The sequence below is a fragment of the Colletes latitarsis genome, chromosome 10 (assembly GCF_051014445.1).
Source record: "Colletes latitarsis isolate SP2378_abdomen chromosome 10, iyColLati1, whole genome shotgun sequence".
NCBI lineage: Eukaryota > Metazoa > Arthropoda > Insecta > Hymenoptera > Colletidae > Colletes > Colletes latitarsis.
Window position 1 is genome coordinate 15219305 of NC_135143.1, and position 15145 is coordinate 15234449.

The 15145-nt window shown below is 43.7% G+C and overlaps 3 non-coding genes across 3 annotated transcripts; 1 reads left to right on the forward strand and 2 right to left on the reverse strand.

Moving 5' to 3' along the window:
• Positions 1 to 2196: 2196 nt before the first annotated feature.
• LOC143347279 (5S ribosomal RNA) lies at positions 2197 to 2316 on the reverse strand. Its single transcript, XR_013080572.1, has one exon. It is a non-coding gene; the product is annotated as a 5S ribosomal RNA (ribosomal RNA).
• A 9548-nt stretch (positions 2317 to 11864) lies between these two features.
• Positions 11865 to 11984, reverse strand: LOC143347273 (5S ribosomal RNA). Its single transcript, XR_013080568.1, has one exon. It is a non-coding gene; the product is annotated as a 5S ribosomal RNA (ribosomal RNA).
• A 266-nt stretch (positions 11985 to 12250) lies between these two features.
• LOC143347283 (5S ribosomal RNA) lies at positions 12251 to 12370 on the forward strand. The gene has a single exon (XR_013080576.1). It is a non-coding gene; the product is annotated as a 5S ribosomal RNA (ribosomal RNA).
• Positions 12371 to 15145: the final 2775 nt, after the last annotated feature.

The window sequence follows — 15145 nt, forward strand, 5'->3', positions numbered from 1 at the left end:
CCACTCGTCTGTTCGTCTTTGAAGCTGGGACGCGCCCCAAAACCACCCCCGCTGCACGCTTTTTTCATCCTCCCAGTCTCCCTGTTTATGCGGGCCACGGTACGCGCGTCGATTCAATTCCGTTTCGGGACGCGTCCTTAAGATCCGGTCGAAGGACCTTTTCTTTCCTCCGCCGCCCTTCCGACCGTCGGGGGGATGCACAAAGGGACACGGTAAGGTGAGGCGTTCGCTTTTATTCCACGTTTTTTAATATCTTTGCGGTTTTCTTGCGCGCAGGACCATTCGGAGCTGCAAGGATTTCGGGAAAGAAGATTGGGTCACATTGGTGCTTCAGGTGTGTCGAGATGTCTGGCATGTAGGACGCTTCGAAAGCTATAGTTTGGAATGCTATTATACAGTTTTGAAGATACAAGTATTCGAGGAGTTCCGAAAGAAGCAAGATATGATAAGAATGTTTCTTCACGAACGAAACGTAGAAATGGATAGATCACTTCCAATTATTCCTCTCGTATCAAATATATTTTATAAGACTGAGGATCTATATTCGGCGACCAACCATTAAGTATTTATTTCATCTTATAATTAAAATTTCTATTTTTATTTGAGGAGTGACGGATAAACGGATGTTTGTTTCTCATTCGTTCCAGAGACGAATTCCAGCGATTTCTGCTAAGGGAGAGAGGATCGCTGGAGAAGACGACGGTTATCAGGTCGCGGGTTATATATCACCGGATAATGGTAAATTTATACGAACATTTAATCGTCGCAGTCCACGTTAGCCGCGCTTCGGCGACTTATCGAAATCAGCACATTCCGGCCCCGTGATCAGAGCCCCTTTGTTCCTGGCTGTACAACTTCCCGCTGCTAGACCCTGCCTCCGGTTACGAGCAGAGAACATTCGGCGTCCCCCTTTCGCCTCTCCGGGTTAATTTATTGCCCCGTAAAAGAGCAGGAGATTGTCTTTGCTCTCGCGCCCTCCGTGGTTTGCTCACGACGTTTTTACGAGTCCTCCATTGTCTCGCTCGAAACGAACAAACGCTGCCAATTTTCGGCGGGCGCACCTGAACTTCGCCCGTCAGTAATCCGTCGTTCTATATGCGTTCCCTCGAACATCGTAATATAGTAATTTCGTGCAACGAAACCCGGGGACCAATGCCTCGCTCGAAAGTGCATTTAAATATTGATTTTCTTACAAATTTTTATTTCTCGTTGGAGTACCTTTTCCATCGACGTACGCCAGTTTTATAAAATTCACCACACAAATAAAATATCGGCTAATATTTCTAGATTCGACGGTTGAAAACTGTCCTCGAAGTATAGGAAGAATTAAAAGGGGAATTTAAATATTTAACTAAAGGGTCTTGTCATCTAGACTATGGGGACTATTCATCACAACAATTTTTTATAAAATAACTCTTAATTGAAACTGTTCCATTTCGAATGCAACATGTTTAGAATCTTACACCTTTGCTGTCTATATAGAGTCCTCTGCTTCGACACACCCTCGAATTTGTGCAACATAATACGCCTTGACTACGAATTTCGTGGCATCAGGTCCTGCAGAACGCCGAAACCCCATCTGTCTCACATTTTGCACTTCGCTATTCCAATCCCTTACCAACTCGTACCTACCCACACCCCTTCTACTTTTTTCCATCCCCGTTCCTTCTTTCGAAACGAAGTCGTCGCTCAGGAGGTACGTTTGTTTAGTGTACCGAGACAATATCGAAATCTTAAACTCGCCATCTGCGTCTTTATTCGCCATATAAACTAGGGGAGCAACTCGATCTCCTTCCTCCTCCCAAAATCCGACGGTCCCCTCCTCGGTGATTCATGAGTCTGCGGTGTTTTCACGGTGAAAATTAAAAAACAGAGAAGAATTCAATCTCACGGGATCGGTTAGATCGAACCTCGAACGTCGTTCGTTGCCAAAAACAAGAACCCTTCATCTTTGTTTCTACTATATCTCAAACTTTCTCTAAGTATAACAATTCTAAACAAATTTAGTACTCCTTGATTCATAGTTTCTCAACGTTTTCATAGTGAACAACGTTTTCATTGTGCCAGCGATTAAACTAGAGAATTGCAGTAGAAAAACTATACCTAAAATAAGAAAATTACTTAAGTAGACTCGATTAATCGTTGGTTCTCATTTTTAAATCGATGGACATAAAAAAAAAATAAAAAGAAAAAAGAAACCAACGCTACGCACTGTTCCCAAGCGGTCACCCATCCAAGTACTAAATGCGCCCAACGCCGCTTAACTTCGGTGATCGGACGAGAACCGGTGTTTCCCAGCGTGGTATGAGCGTTGTTATAAAATTTAATTTACATATAGTATGATAAAGAATAATACTTATCAATATCGATAAAAATATATTCGATAAAAAGAAAGAACGATCCCAGAGTAAATTGAATTATTGAGTAGAATATGGATCGTTTTGAATAATTTTGAAACAGAACTAACCGATTGAAAAAGTGATTACTATAGTAACAGTTACTCTCTTCGAACAGCTGCAAGATTAACAATTAAAAAAAAATATGTTCAAACTGTTTGGACTGCATTCGAGCATTAAATTCAAAATGTTTAGAAAAGTATTCGATTTTTTCGTGGGATATTATCCGTTTTATCCCGTTAGATAGGGTTCTGCGAACGATCCTGGATCGAGACAGGCTCATCGCGTGAGCCCAGAGACCCGAACCTGGGGTGCTGGTTTGAATTATGGCTTCGTAAATTCGAAGATATAACGCGTGGACCGCACACCTTCGTCGTGACCCGTCTTTGGCGGGCCATTTTCTCGAAATAACGCTATCCTTGACGTTGGGACGACCTCAAATTGTGATATAATAATCTACTGGGCAGCGTAATCCAGGGTCAGCCTTCTGTTTCCCTATGGCGTAATTTTGGCCAACGACGTCGATAGGACGTACAAAGCGAAGACTGATAATATTCGAGGAGTTCGATACCAATGTACTTGACCCGAAGTATCGCAATTTCAGATAAGAGAGTTCGATACAAAATGATAATTTACTATCTTTTGTCGATAGTATTTATACGGTATTAGACTCCATTACTAGTCAATCGTGTCGCTCCGGCAGATCGATACGCGATTAAGGAAAAAATCAAGGTCGGGTAGACGAAATGGCCCGGAACTGATAAAAGTTTGTCCATTCGGTGGATTAAGCTGCCGCTGCCCCTCTCTTTTTTACCAGTCGACCGAATTCTGTAACGGGACCGAGCTCTTTCACTAATTAACCCCAGGATGACTTCTGTCGAATTTATATTCGGGGGCCATTCGAGAATGCGAGCTTCAATTTTATCGTGGAAGAGAAATAATACTCCAAACGATATTATAGCAAACAAAAGTATGGAGAAAATAGCTGGTTGTAAATTAAGCAACAGCAGAATGAATAAATAATAGAGAAATAATCTAGAAACGAGTTAGATCAGTCGAGATATTCACTTTTTGAAATGTTGTCGCTTAAAAATATATTTTCCAATGCTCGATTTGTCTCGGATTGGAATAATCGAAAAATTGTGGAGGGATTTTAATTTACGGGGTACCTTTTCGACGATGAATTCCCGTGGTAAGTTTGAACGTTGAGCGTCGGAAGAGAGAGTAATGGATTTCTACGATGGCGGTGTGCTTCGGTTTGACCCCTGGACGTCTCTTTATGGGCCCTCAAATGAGACCATTAGGACGTTACGAATCGAAGCATGCTCTCCTCGACGATATTTATTGCCACTCTTTGACGATACAACACGCGTTGTATGGTGGAATACTGTAAGTGCTTTGGGTAATAGATTTGCAAGGGCACGATTGTTATTTAGGTATCGCGACAAAAGAACCCTTAGCCTACTTTACAATTTACCATACAACGCTGTGCGTATAAATAATAAGTAGAAACTTTGCAAACCGGAGTCGACGAATGAAACAAAAGTGGTTGTAATAAATACACGTTGATATTTCGTGGAAATAATCGGGAGAAAATACTTTGTAACATCACGTGCAGCTTACACATTCGTTCCTGGTTGCTTGACTCGTTGCCGTCGTAAATTTCACCTGCCGGTGGATGGTTATCATTAAATGTAGCGTGTAACGAGCACGATAATAACGTCAGCTTCGAACAAGTAGCGAATCGATAGATCGTTGATACGTCGGATATTTATCAGATCGGCTTACGATTGTTTTCCAAACTGGAAAGCCAAATATCCCGCGTTCGATAAAACATTTTTACTTTCAACGACGAGTCTGGACTCTCCAGTTATTACTGTTCTCGTAATTTATTATTAATACGTTGCAGACCCTATGGCCTCGATGATCTCACATTCAGAAACGTTTAAAGTTCGACAGGGCCACGACGATCATAAATTAGGAGACACAGCTCGACCGCCTTGACACACTCACTGCTTTTCGTCGGCCTCCCGCTATAAATTCACTTCTTACAGCCTCTCTGAAATATTAATCCCTGTCTTTTAACGCGTCCAACTTTTCCTGTGATCTCTAACGAGACCACCGCCTTTCTGCAATTTTTCTCGTTGATAGTTTATCGCGTTACAAATTGATTAACCTCGCTTCGTCGTAAAAGATTGGATATTAAATTTTCCAGTAAACAATAGGGTGGCTCTAGGGGATTAACGAACATTCCCATCGTCATTTTACATTTCCTGCTCCCTCGAAATCCGAGATTCCGACTTATCCGGTTAATAACGCTAAGAAACGGGTGACCACAAAATTCCCTTTTACGAGCAGAGACAATAATCCTCGAGGATCCGAAGGGGCCGGGAGTCCTCCCTTCGTCATCGCGAAAGAATCCCCGAGAAGTGTCTATAAGCGAAATAGAAAAGCAACGGCATCCAGGAATCTCATCTTTCCGCGTCGGTGCTCGCGGAACGTCCGCGCAATCTTCTCGATAATCAATCCCTGCAACCGATTCGACGTTATTAATACCCGTTATGCCTCCACCTCGTTCTTTCTCTCTGCGGGGAAGACGACCACGACAGATAAATAACGAAGAGACACGACCAGGGGGCCAGGCCACGATGCTTCACGGTTATGTACCAATAAAATCACCATTACTCGCAAAAATATAATAACTCGCTCGATACCACCGTACCACACGTGTACAGGGTGCTCAGCTTCCGCTATAAGATTATTTCAGGAACTATGTAACAGCTGAAACATCTATCGAAATAAAATTGTTGCTTCGTCTTTAATTCTACAATTTTAATTCAAGATTTTTGGCTATGAGTTAAAATCTTCTTGTTTCGTTAAATAATTTATTCTTGATTTTCGTGTTGCTTTGGCCCCAGATGTCAGGTTCAAAATGTCTACCAGCGAGCAGTGGAGCGCTCCGTACGTGGCGTATCGACTATTTAAGCTGTCCTTCGCTAAGAGTTTTCTCCGTGGCAATAAATTCGTCGGTGGGCCGGGGAGGGTCCGTCCAATCGGCTTGTCGTGTAGTCAACGTCGCATTACGACTTTCCTGCGCGGCGAGGAAAACGCGGAGAAGACGGGGGCCCCGAAAATCACGAGGGTGCCTGGCCCTTTCCCACGCGGATACCGTGGATGTTTTCCCGACGAAAGTGGCGTCACCCACTTTCACGGGCTACTGCCAGGGAAGTGGATGTTCTCCGAGGAATCTTCCGAGTTTCGCTTCGTGTGTCTGCCACCCCCTCGAAGATACACGGCCCGATGACAACGGTTTCTCGTTAGTCAGACACGCACTTTCTTTCCAGACTTCTCCGCGGACACTCCGAGTCTCACGCGAATCCAAACGGCAAAATTTTTGTACAAAATAAAAATTTCGAACGTCGAACCTTTGATTCGAAATATTTGCACACTAAAGTATCTGTTATTTAAATTTCTAGATCTTTGTAAGTAGTCTTTTCGTGAAAAACCTGAAAATCCCCCTAATGGGACGTTTCGATCCAGTCGGAGACACTGTGAAAAGTTTGAGCGAGTTTCGCGAAGAGTTCTAGGGATGTTCGAGAGTGTATCATGGCGGGGAAAGTTCGTGTTCGAAGATGAACCGATGACCCGTCCATTTACGGTGGCCATTAATCATAATCTACTCGACTGCGATCGCTAATTGCTCGCGTAAAGAATTTTCGAAGGAATTTGATTGTTACGACGTTCCTATTTTGATTTGTTAGGAACAGAGGTACGAAGGCAGCGCGTATGAATCTATTTGGAATAGGCAACAAGCGGCTGTAATGGCGTAAAAGACAAGGGAGGAAAGTTGGAAGCGTTAAAGACATTTAAAGCAATTATGTCGGAAAGAATAAGTTTGAAAGAAAATGGGGGGAAAAACGAAGATGAGAAACCGAGAGCCGAGAAAAATGATATTAGAAGGGGAGGAAAAGCAACTGAATAGCGCAATAATATGATTCAAGAAAAGCTACGGAATACTTGAGTAGAGAAACGAAGAATAATACTGAAAGGTTTGTGGAAGACAGGTTAAATACACTGGGAACAAAAATGCATATTCAGAAGGGAAAGGGTGAAGCAATATTATCTTTCGAGGAACAAGAAAGATAGAGGAAAAGATGAAAGAGATCGCGGAGGAAATAATAGATGAAAAGACTGAGTAAGTGGAGTGAGATAATACAGGCAAACAGTGGAGAAAATAAGGGATGAATAAGAAGAAATATATAACAGACAAATAGCGATTCAAACAGGAGTAAGGAAGTAGACTTCAAGTTCTACCAAAATAATAATTTCACGTAATTTTCGGCTACTATTTTTCATTTTCAAACGGGGAGAGCGTAATAATATTTTCTACTTAACGCTTGAAATAAAAGAATATCGTAGTACCCAGAGGACGCTTAGATAAAAACTGCCGCGAAGTCGCATTACTCTCTGGAAGGAAAAGTCTCGTGGCGTTCCCGAAACGATTAATTCGCGGACCTACGTTTATTAAGACCTCTACGGCCGCTTAGGGCCGCGTTTCTACTCGCAAGAACCTTTTTAATTCAATCGCGACCGTCTCGCTCTCGACTTTTTTACGCCTACGACTCTTGCCATCCATAATTCTGTCCACGATTTATTACGTGCCGCATGGAGGGACGGTTTTTTACGCCACCCCTCTGGTTCTAGGGTGGTCGCGTAGGCGCGGATCGCGGCGATAAGCGCGAGAGCGTAAAGGTGAAAAACGATTTCGTCGAGTGCGCGGACGTTATCGCTGTAATCGACGTGAATTAGAACGCTAAACGTTTCGCGGACACGAAATTTATTAGTTCGCGTGCGGGCGACAGTTGGCGCGATTCGGCGGCTGACAGGGTAAGTAATTAAGGAAATCCCTTGTGGCTGGTTCTTTCGGGGATGCCGTTGACACGAGGTCAATGAGATATTTTCTTCCTTTTAATTATAATTATACCAACGACGAGCGCGAGGATCCTCCAAGTTTAATTGAACGAGTCCCACCCAGAAATCGCTGCGATCGTTGTTGACGCTCGTCCCTCGCTCTATGTTCGAGTTTCGATTAAATCAACGTTATTGGCGGACCAAGATACACAGGGCGGGGCGTCTAAAAATATACTTCGACGAAACGTTGCATTATTTAACGAGATACGGATGTAAAATACAATTTACAGTTTCCAAGCTGGACCAAGCGATTTCTTTCTACGTCTGTTTATGCACGCGAATAACTGTTGTTTATAGAAAAAAACTCGAGCGGGACGAGTGCGCGGTGCAATTAAAGGAGAGGAACGAGGTTTAAAAGGGGTCGTGGGATGTCCCGCGACAAAGGGACAACGGAGGAGCATCTGGAAAATGCTAGACCAGCGGGGGAACAAAGCTAAGTGTATCGCGACAGGAGGATTTATCAGTTGCGTGCGGCCGACAGTCGGCGTGATTCAGGAGCGGCCAGGGTAAATAATTAGAAGAGTCCCCCGGAGGTGGTTCTTGCACGGGATGGCCGTGGCACGAGGTCGGGAAGGCGGACAAAGGTCCAGTTTCTCTCTGCGTTCGTCGACTACCGGGAGAGCCCTTTAACGAGCTCTTCGTCGGTGCTGCCAAAGAGGGTATTGGCGCGCCAGTCTGGGGATGTGTTTTTCCTCGGAAATAAAGGAGGACGAAGAAAGGGAGGGAAAATCTCGCCGCGACTTTCTCGACTGGGGCAACGGCGAGCTACGCGCGCGCTAAGTACTCGCTCTAGGGTCCTTTTCCAGCGAACTTACAGCCTGAGCGTGGGATCGGGGAACCCTTCGTTATATACGAGATCGTTTATAGTTATTGCAATTGTCCGCTTTTTGCGGGGTCCCTGGTATTCGCTGGATATCTTCCATATTGGATCGAACGTTAGTACATTGGACGACAAATAATCGAAATGATTTGAAGCTTGTGTATGGATTCCACATGTTAGACTGTCGACCTTTAAAATTTGTTATTCCAGCAGTCGAATACAATAATTCTAAATACGTTAATGATATAGCTACAGGTGATTGCTAATCTCTGGATTTAAGGAACACACGTTAACGATTGACTGTACCTGCTAAAAGCAAATATCAGTTGCAAGAATCACCGAAATGCTTCCAGGAGACAGATTCACGTATCGAAACAATCTTCCGGAAGCGATTCGCTTTAGTCTCCGCGGTCGTTTCGATCGGGGGAAGGACTTCCGTCCGACAGAAATAATGTCGGGGGTGGACGAAGCTACCCTACGGTGGCGAGGACAAGCGTCGCGGTCTCCGATCGCGTCCGAAATCTTGCGTAAATCAGTCGGTGGTAGTCGAACGCGCGTTATAAATCTTGACCACGGCGTACCCGCGACCTGCTTTCACCCCGAACGGGGTCCCCGTTGTCGGGATTTATCGGGCGCAGGGTCGCGGGAGTGAATTTTACATATCGATCAGAGCCGCTTCGGCCCTCGGCGCTTTGAATACGTTCGAATTCATTCGGGCCTCGGGAGTCGGAAGGGCAGAACCGAATCCGAAGGGCGAGGAAAACGAAGGTCGAGAGCCGGGGGGTTGTTATCTGCCCCGAAATGCCCAGGGTTACCGTGTACACTAGCCCGAATTACATTCATTCGTCAATCTGTCGGCCCCGCGGCCCTTCCGACCGAAACCTAATTCACGTTTAACGCGCCGCGGCCTTGAAATCGTTCTCCGGATAGATTGAAGTGGGGGATGGACGATCTTCGGGGCAGACCGTCGTCGGTGACCCGTCGAAAGCACGTTCGCCTTCAGTTACGCCTTATCGTATCCTCGAGGCTGCTTGAAAAAATTTCTGGATCCTCGAAAGATGGCTCGAAGATGGGTCGAGACCTGGTTGCTTTGTTAGGTTACTTTAAAAAATTCTTCGTGCGTAGTATTAGCTTTGGAAAACTATCTTCGAGGATAAAATATTATCTGGTCTTTGCTTAAATTATCGAGTCTAAAAGCGACGTGGATTCTATGTATCAATGTTTCATTCTTGGATGAGGAATCGTGCCCCGAATTTACGAAGACCGACCACGGCGGAATGAATTTATGAAAATATTATACGGGAGATTTTCTGGAAAGTTGGAGAACACCACCCACGTCTCAAAACGCATCGCGCGAAAATGAACTTCGTCGTTCGATCGATCTTCCGGAGACAGGTGGTAGGGGTACGAAACGCTCGGTTGGATTAGTCCATCGATAAATAAAGAAGACGAAGAAAAGTCTATCTACGGGTAACGAAGTAGAGAAGATAGAGCAAAGCCACCCTTCCTGATCCTGAAAACCGACGGTTTGCCCGGAGGACACCGATCCGCCGTCGGTCCGTGACCGCCCTTTATTTCCCTTTATTTCCTATAAACTGGGATAAGCATAAAAAATAGTCTAGACGCATTCTGTATAGTTAGCATACAGCGGCGGAACGGCGGTGATCGATACGGAAGAGGCGACCCAGGGCCGTGCACGCGACGCAATTCGAAAGAACGGGTGCCCGACATTCGGTCTGGCCATTCGACAAAGGGACAACCGAGCCGGCTGGACGATGGATCAGGGGGGGGGGGTGAACAGATCGGGAGGGTGCATCCGCATGCGACCAAGGATCGCCCTCGAGTCGCTTGTCGACTCGATAGCATTTTGCTTTTTCTCTTTTCCCTTTTTTCTTTTTCCGCGACCAATTCGTGGCCCGTTACGGCTTCCCGGGGGTAGAAATTCTGCTTCCCAACCGACGCGCGATCGGCGGTGGTTATCGAAATGAAAACAGAGAGCCGACAGGAAGGGTGGAATTCGTGGAATTCGTAACCTTTAGAAGCCGCTCCACGTTTGATGTCGCGTTGGATTTCTGATCAAAGAATTTTGTTTATGCTCGACGATGTATATAGTAACTAATGACATAGAGGGCGAGGCATATAAAGCTACAATATTTCCAAAGCCGATGGTTGTGTAAAAGGTGGTACATTAGGATTTAAAATGTTTTGGAGCGCAAGATTCTGGATTTATTTAATTTTGTTTCTAGACGAAGGTGAATAACATTCTTTAAATAAAATATTGAAGTGTATTTCTTTTAGTTTTCCTCTCCCTGTCTCGTTAAACAAATGAGAGGAAACAACAATTTACAGAAATCTGAGGAGAGAAGAATGGTCCAAGGCGTAAACAATTTTAAATATAGAGCTGTCCGTGGAGGGATGCTTTCCTTAACGCGGACCGCGCGAATATTTCCATTGAAATTTACGAGCTGCATTCCGAGGGCGTAAATCAATTTATAAATCAAACATTCCGTCATTCGCTGAAACAAAAAAGGAACCGCGATTTACGGAGGGAATGAAATTAAATTTATATCAAGCGTAGCATGCGTATCCCGTTCAAAAAATATTTCACGAATGACAATTGATTTCGTGCGTCCGGTGCGCCGCTAATTGATTACGCTTTCGGATGACTCGAGAAAAATTGCGATCTCTCGCTCGAAAAACTCTCAATAACAATTTTCCGGGAAATAAAGCGACCAATTTGATGAGCAATATCAATGAACGCTTGAATCGTCTCGCGAAAGTAATTGAATCTTTTACAAGCTTTCCACGGCGCTGAAAAAAAGACGATATTGTTCATCCGGAATAGCCTTGCTCGAGAAGTTAGAATATTCGCTAGACTCGATAATTTTTTTCCGATCGATCGGTTACATTTATATACTTGGTTTCTGTAGAGCACAGGAGCCTGAAATAAATAACTAACGAAAGAGATTCGTCAAGTATTCCTCCTCTGTGATTTTAATATTGCATTGGATGTACTTTTTTTATAGTCTGTAAATTTTTGTAGATATTTTCAAGAATTGTTATTTATCAGGCTACACGTGCATCACTTATTTTGTCAACGATCATACCACGCTAGGAAAACCTAGTTCTTTCTATCCACCTAACATATTCCTACTAATATTAGCAAGTGATAATATCTCTCCTCGTTACTTGATATACAAAATTTAACAAATAGATTAGAGATAACGAGGGGCTACAAATGAGTCTTACGCTGTCTGACTGTGATGTCTAAATCTACTGAAGGTCTTGCTGTCCGCAGAACACTTGCGAGTACAAGACTGAAGATTGTTAACCTTACAGTGATTTAATGAACACAACAACCACAGAAGAATACATTTTAAAAAACAGATAATAAGTTGTAAAAATATTGTGCGAAACATAAATACTCTAGTTCTTATTTTTTAAATAGATGGATGCAAATAGAAGAAATGGATCTAACAAGAAGAAAAAAGAAATTATCGTTTCTTTTTCAGTAGTTTGAGACGTGAACAACGTTTTCATTGTGCCAGCGATTAAACTAGAGAATTGCAGTAGAAAAACTATACCTAAAATAAGAAAATTACTTAAGTAGACTTGATTAATCGTTGGTTCTCATTTTAAAATCGATGGACATAAAAAAAAAAATAAAAAAAGAAAGAAACCAACGCTACGCACTGTTCCCAAGCGGTCACCCATCCAAGTACTAAATGCGCCCAACGCCGCTTAACTTCGGTGATCGGACGAGAACCGGTGTTTTCCAGCGTGGTATGAGCGTTGTTGTAAAATATAGTTCGTATATTTAGTGATATACTACAAGACTCACCCAATAGCAATATTTATTTATTTACAGGTGATCACCCTTTGATGAGAAACAAATACATAATGCATGGAGTAGTTGCATATGATTGATTTATCATTATCATTGATTTAAAAGTGGGAATTAAAATATTGAAATCTAGGCTAATTCTTTTTTTTTATCGAATATATTTTTGTCGATATTGATAAGTATTATTCTTTATCACACTAGATGTGAATTAAATTTTATAACAACGCTCATACCACGCTGGGAAACACCGGTTCTCGTCCGATCACCGAAGTTAAGCGGCGTTGGGCGCATTTAGTACTTGGATGGGTGACCGCTTGGGAACAGTGCGTAGCGTTGGCTCTTTTTTGATGTTGTTTTTTGCATTAATGCGTTAATACTAAACTGTAAAAAAAAAAATTATCTAACCTACTCGTAAACGTTTCGATCGAAATAAAAGCTTCTATTCAAGAGTAACCCTATCCTACTCGACGCTAATTCCGAATCCAAAAGCAGACAAATGCGTTCCACGTTTGCCATTCGTCTTCGCGGGAAAGAGGGGGAAATTTCGACGAAAGCGTCGATGTTTTCTCAAACAACACCAAAGATCCAGCCGAGTCCGGCGAAGATAAAGAACGGTTGTAAAGGAAAATAAAGAATTCGGCCACGATTAAGGCGACGCGTTATCAGCGATGGCGGCGGGTGGAGCGCGCAAAAGCTGTTTAAGCGTCGTGCCATCGATCACCGTCGACGGATTAAAAATAAAACCGTTTCGAGCTCCGGGCCATGAAAGCGGAGCTTCTCCCCGGCCGGGCGAAAATGATTCGTCGCTTTCGTTCGAACCGGTGTTGTCTGAACAAAAAAGCTAAAAAGAAGTAACACGACCAGGAGCCACGATAAACAAACGCCAGCCTAGCCTTGGCCGTGAAATAATGAAATTTCAGCGTGTTTCGTGGTTTCGGCTCGACGGACGGTGACGTCGCGCGGAACGCCTGACCAGGAGACTGGGACGAGCAGACTCCGGGAGGGGGGGTTTGAATTTCAAATTGCGCCGTCGCTCTTTTTTTTCGTTCTTTTTACCGCGGACAATGGGCTCACCGTTCATTTTCCCTCCGTCCTGCCCGTGGGTTCGTTACGAACCCTAGAAACGCCTCGTTGGGGCTCGATGCTTCGTAAACCGTCGCGACGATCGCGACGCGTCCGTCTCTCTCACCGAACAGACGCAATCCTGGTCGCGTCGGAGCTGGGTGGCAAATCCTAAACAAAGTCCAGCGAATTTTGTTACCGATGACAATTTTAGATTCGGTTGGAAATTAGCTTGCAATAAAAAAAAATGTTAAATAAGTGTCTCGATAAAAAAAATGTGTAATCTAATTTAATCGGTCATATTATTTTCGAAGATCGCAGGATGCAGGGGCTAGAAACTTTCTGCACGACCAGCCACGAGGCACTTAAAAGAATGAACGAGTCTGATCGATAGAAGTAAGATCAGACTAGAGGATCCTCCAAGCTTACGTTTCTAGTCTTAAGTGGTTTTAAAGTTGCGCCACAGCAAAGAGCTGTTTAGGAGAACGCGCGCGTGCTCGAGTGGGATGAGCGAGAGTAGGCGTTCCGGTGAACAGATGACTTAAGAACAAGCCGCGAGAGAGAAAACTCGGGAAAATGTAAACGAGGCAACCAACCAAAATCACTGAAAATTTACGAAGATACTTTAGATTGTTTTGTGTTCCGGGTGGAATCGATTCGGTTGTCTCGCAGAAATCCCTGACAAAATCGCGAAGCTACTGTTTAGCGCGTTTGTTATGCTCTCGAGGAGCTCATCGATTTCGAGATTCTTCTTTATTATTCGAGAGTTCGCCGAGAACAGTCTGCCGGATTTTCGCTCTTTTTTGCCGCTGTTTGCTCGAAGAATGTCGTTGAGCCAACCTGGGGATCGTAAGGCAGGTTTAACCTGGCAGCTCTTCTTCCCGTGTTTGTTCTACGATAATTCAGCCATATTTGCCCAGACGAGACGAACTTCGGGAAAGGAACAGACGAATTATTACCAAGAACAAAGCATCTGTTTTCGGCCCGGTCTCGATTTTTCTTACCCTTTCCGTCTCGAGTCTCGAAGGTTCGTTGTATTGAAGAGTATTTTAGGAGTCTCGTCATCAAACCCCACTATATTTTCGTGATTCTTAGCTTTAATGGAAGGCTCTTGCAAAATATAGCCACTTATCCTCGTAGAAATTTGTTAAGAAAATGTTCTCTGGAAGGAACTGTTAAAACAACAGACCCGATACACTAGCATAAGGTAGCTACTAAAACTAAATTTACCCCATGCGTTGCTAAAACATTTAAGAAACGTAATTAGAAATATTATTTCACATTTCAAGCTTCAACGGATTACTTTATATTATTTTTAGTGCAAAGATACACATGCCTCGTAATGTGAATTATTAATATTTATGCTTGTGTAATGCAATGACAAAAAACTAGGCGTCTATTTGTTGATGTTTGGTTCGATGCCCGTGCATATCGATGTCGCTTGATTAGCATGTCTGTCCATTACTGGTTATTTCTACTTGCTGTACGTAAACATTGATGTTAATATAATATTATCTATTTTCTGTAAATCAATGTTATGTTTGTTTGGAACCAGTTAAAGCAGAGCATATTACCAACGACGTTACCAGACTCAAGTAGAAATAGTAAGTAATGGTCAGACGAGGTAGCCAAAAGAAGATACAAAGGTGGAACAAGTTGTTTCCGAAGGGTAAAGCTGAAATTCCAGTATTCAGCACCGAACAGAGAGAGCGATCCGTCTTTGGCGTCGTAATTAAGCGAGGGGGCGAACCGGCGGACAGGTAAGAAGCAAAAAGCAGAATCAGGGGTCGGTTTAGCTAAGCAGACATTAGAACATCAAGCAACTAAACGGATACTGGTGCAACGGCTGTGGGAGCGCAACCGCATTCTCGCCCCTTGGATCGCGCCACGGCCAATCCCCAACCACTCTGGAATTAATTGCGCCTGCTAATTACCTCGCGTCGCCGAAACAACGGAATCCGTGATTAGCCGAGCATACCTTGACCCTCCTACGAGCAACGAGAATTTAATGAAAACGCTGAACGAACGAACACTAATCTGCCTTGTATTCCT